This window comes from Lygodium microphyllum, chromosome 16 (genome assembly GCF_053477565.2).
Source record: "Lygodium microphyllum isolate KBCC chromosome 16, Lygodium_microphyllum_v1.1.10, whole genome shotgun sequence".
NCBI lineage: Eukaryota > Viridiplantae > Streptophyta > Polypodiopsida > Schizaeales > Lygodiaceae > Lygodium > Lygodium microphyllum.
In genome coordinates, this window is record NC_141150.1 from 62,159,732 (window position 1) to 62,164,751 (window position 5,020).

Below are 5,020 nucleotides of genomic sequence, written 5' to 3' on the forward strand. Positions count from 1 at the left end.
TTCTCATTCATAGTGGCTACCAATGGTGGATTCAAACAACAATATTCTATGGTCATTGAAGAACGATGATAGATTGACTGGAGATGTGGCGGTTGGAAATGGGGTAGAAAAAAGGATGGATGCTATAATGGAGGAGAAAGTGAATCATTTTTGTATGTTGCACCATGTATCCATGGAGACGCGGCAAAGAGGTTTTCCACAAGCTGGATGATGGAGTGCATGTGTGCGTACATTGTTAATAAACATGGATCTAGAGCTATGCTAGCTATGACAGATGGAGGTTATAAACATAAAACATGCTTGAGATAAAGAGTTATAACTTAAGTGAATTAGGTTCCAAGATAGATTAAGTTGGACTCATAAACACAAACTTGAGTAACACATAATGATTGTAATATTGCATTGAAATGAGTGTCAACAAGTACATGCCTTTATAGATTTTCGATAATACCACTCTTCCTCACTATGCTTATGGGATTCTGGGCATCTCTCATAGAACTTCTAGAGCATACATATTTTCTCATATCTTCCATATACAGCCACTTATGGGCCAGCCTATTTTGTGCACACATCCAACCTCTATGGGCATACATTCATTTGATTTCTCAACACCCCCCTCAAATGATGATTCTCTACCCTTGCTGGCTTTTGCCCCCCGTGCATGTAAACATGGACCAAGAGACTAGCTCTTTGGTAGCCTAGTCAAGTTAAGGCTTGAAACTTTATATCTTGGTAAGGGTTTTTACATCCACTATGGGAAGCAAATCTAGTACGGGAAATAGAGATCCACTATGGGAAAATTTATTTGTTGTAAGAAACAGAAATTTCTTTATCTTGTTCTTACTTCTTTGGTATCCTTTGTTTTTCTTTATCTTCTTAGTTTTCTTTGTTTTCATGTTCTTTTCCTTGGTTATGTTCTTTGTCCCTTTTGTTGGTGCATGGTACTTGACATTTTGCTCCAGTCTTCTTGTAACACGTCATGTTGACATGATGTCTTCCAAGGTCCTCAATCTACGAAGCCTAGTCTACCTTTATGGTAACACGCCTTGCCCTAGTCCAATCCACTCTATTTTATGAGATAGTTGCATCATTCAATGTTTCAGCCTCGTCAATATGGGTCACATTCCTTATGCCAAATGCAATCGTATATCCATCCATACTATTATCTTGAAAACTAAGAGCGTCTACGTCTCCTTGCACCCATACTAATGATTGTGCACCCCCAAGTTCTTTGTCTTGGGACCCTCTTTTTCCCAACATTGAGCATAGCTAGATTGATATCACATACAAGGACTCATGTATCATCCTTTGCCTCTACATCAGAAGACTACGTAGGTATGCCCATACATTTATGAGAATGTATTTCTTCTAGAACACGAAATGCAACATCACATGTACCGCCAGCCACATCTAGATGCTGTATACCAGGAAACGACGATCGTTTAAACACTAATCTATCTTTGCCAAGACCATGCAGCCCGCCACTCATGATATCATTCATAAGGTCATAGTTCTAAAGCCACACTTTTGAACACATCACCAACGAGTATTTATTTATCCTCCTCTGGCACTTCTCTAAACCCAAAGCTACCTGTGTGAGCTTGTGATTCAGTGCGCTTAGTATCACCCACAACTCTCTCTCTCTCCTTCTGCAACAGTACTCCAGAGCCAAGAGTAGCTGTTGGGTAGTGGAAGGATCTCTTATTTATAATGAATGCACCCGAAAAGCTTGAGCTTTTCTGCAGTATCTTGTCGCCACCATTCTCATCGCGCATCATTGCATCTCTCTCAACACATAAATTTTTATGCCAATAACAGACTTCCTAAAGAGTTGGGTTGCTAAGGAGCTTGGCGGAGGGGAGCCTGACTTGGAGCATCTCTTAGCGTGGTTTATAATCTTTGTACAAGGCCAACACATATATCTACAAGATCGACAAGCAAAAGCACACTCAGATCGTGGATAGACCCCTATTCCCAAAAAAACTTGGGAAGAATCGGCATCCCCCAATCCGCCATTATTAGATTCATCTCCTGGAGGGTGCACAAAAGGAGGCCAATGGTTTTGAAGAAATTGAGATGGAAATAGGATGTGGACTTGTACAAGGAGAAGAATGAAAGAGGGACAAATTGTAGAGCTTGCAAGTAAGAAGAAATCATACTACAAGCTACCTAGCTCAACCATGGCTCCAATACCATGTTAAGAAACATGGATCTAGAGCTATGCTACCTATGGCGGACGAAGGTTATTAACATAAAACATGATTGAGATAAATAATTATAACAGAAGCGAATTCGGTTCCAAGATAGATTAACTTGGACTCATAAACAAAATCTTGACTGACACAAAATGATTGTACTATTGCCTTGAAATGAGTGTCAACAAGTACATGCCTTTATAGCTTTTGGATACTACCCCTCTTCCTCACTAGGCTTATGGGATTCTGTGCATCTCTCATAGATCTTCTAGAGCATACATCTTTTCTCATATCTTCCATACAAAGACACTTATGGGCATTCATCCAGTCTCTATGGGCATTCATTGATTTGATTTCTCAACATACATGTCACACAGATGATTGCATGCACACAAGGTACTCAAGAGTGGAGCCTCGAAGCCCGAGTGGCTCGACACAAATGATTGGTGGAGACTTAGGAAGGAGACTGTGGATTCTCCGTGATGTTGGAGACAGCAATGCGAGGCTGCAAGGGCACCACTCATGGCAAGGGTGGTCCATCATCTTGGGAGTAGTGGCCACAAGACTTATCTGGAGGACTTTTTAAGTTTTTCTTTTGTTCTTCTCACTTTCTTTTTTGCAATATCACTTCTAGTGACAATCGTGTTTCTAACAATTGTATTTTGTTTTCTTTGCAGCACTCCATTACAAACCACGATCTCACTAGCCTAGAGACTTGATATACAGAGAGACATGGTCTCACTGCATTGATCGATAGATTGAATGCATGTGGCGGCCCAATAAGTCACTCATCTTTCTTGTATGTAGTTACTATTTTTATTAAAATGCATTATGTATGGTGAACCAATGTGTAGTTTTTTTTTTTTGCAGACTCCATTTGATACTCCTTTGCATTGCGACGAGCTTTTAGATGGCGAGGATCTATAGCTCGTGCTTGGATTCATGGAGCACACATCCTCTTTCTTTTTGGTCTTGTGATTTATCTAGGCATATTCTATGTACTATGTTATTATCATCCTTTGTATCTTGCCATGATTCCATGAGTTTTCATCAACGATCTTGTATTTATTTTACGTTTCAGTCTTGTGGGTCCTAGTACATTCCGCCCTCATTTTGATGACCATTGTACACTTAATATGTAATCCATTTGTAGAATGTAAACACAATTTTTTTTTTCTATAACCCTCACTATTAGCGTTGCAAATTTACTATATGCATCACTATTGGCATCATAATTTGCATTGCAAACCGTCGCTACCGACACTGATAACGATGCCAATATCGACAGTTCTATGGAGATACTAATATCGACGCATTTAGCGACAACGGGGGTAATTTCTTTTATGAACATTTTCGTCGCTTTGAATGTCGATATGAGGCCTCTATCTTGTAGTATACCATTATTACATCTAATCACCTCAATACCAAGAAGGTAACTCAGCTCACCCAAATCCTTCATCTCAAACTTCTTCTTAAAAACTTCCTTAACTTCAGCAATCCCACTATCATTGTCACCTATAATAATCAAGTCATCCACATAGATAACTATAATGACCTAGACTCATCTCCCTTCTATCGTTGATTTGTGGTGATGAAAGAAGAGGTATAAATGTTTTCAAGGGAATTACTATGATGAGGGCATAATGGAAGAGAGCATCCACTAGAAGTTTCTGAATGTTGTGAGTGTGTGTGTGTGTGTGTGTGTGAGAGAGAGAGAGAGAGAGAGAGAGAGAGAGAGAGAGATGAAAACTTTTGAATGGAGAGGATATTCAGATAATTAGTGCATGACATTATAAAGAATTTGACCCTTAGACAGCCTAATAGGCGTAATTTTTTAAACTATAAAGAAACTTATAAGTGTCTCTATAGTTATGTTAACTACAGTGTTAATAAACCCACTTATAATTTTACGTGTAGTTTGTAAAAGGTAAAATGTGAACTTTTATGAATATCTAAATGTGATCCTTCTAGAACTTTTATGTAGTTTCAACATTATAATATGCATGATCTGAGTGCAATTTTCACGTGGAGATGGGCTTTTCTATTTTTCACCAATACCTAGCAAGTCACCAAAAGGGAAATATAAACTAGGGTTCATGGGGCTCAATGAAGACTATGGCCACTATGAATAATCTCATAGTATCAGACCCTCTTGGTCAAAAACCCAACCTAGAACAACATACTATCTTTGATATGCATCTAGCAACTCCTCTTGACATACTACTATATTTACATCTTGTTTAACTAGTAATATTTGTCATACCTACATGTTTAAGCTCAAAGCACAATTGAGGCACAAGTCGAAGCTTAAGAATCTCTCTTCCTATCTCCTAAGAAAAAGAAACACATTTTGTGGAAGCAAATGCTCAAATTAAACTAATTTAAAGAATTAAAAGATGCTATCTTCATTAATAAAGAGATTAGTCTAGGGCTCGGGGGGGTCACTCATGAATATATGTATATATAACATGAGTTCAAAATAAAGGGTTTTTAAAACACCATTTTTAACATACAGAAGGGTATCATATAAAGGGGTTACTTACAGATTGAATAGAAAAGGGTTGTATTTTATTCAATGAAAATTCACAGATTAGGATATTTATAAATAGGTCATGAACGCACGTTATATATAGAATATATATATAGTGAACCCCCCGAGGTCTAGGGGATATAAATATCCTCAGTACGCATAGCTCTATTATGATGTTTTGTGACAATAGTTTTCCCTCTATAAACTAACCAATCCACAGTAGACTTTCTCATGGCTGGCAATGTTTGCTCATTGCATCCTCCTAAAAAGTTAGGGTATCTCTTAATAACACTAT

The 5,020-nt window shown here is 38.1% G+C and overlaps 1 pseudogene; it reads right to left on the bottom strand.

Annotated features, from left to right (window-relative positions):
• Window positions 1-1,071: 1,071 nt before the first annotated feature.
• On the bottom strand, window positions 1,072-1,775 carry LOC148022904 (2-methoxy-6-polyprenyl-1,4-benzoquinol methylase, mitochondrial pseudogene; annotated as a pseudogene).
• Window positions 1,776-5,020: the final 3,245 nt, after the last annotated feature.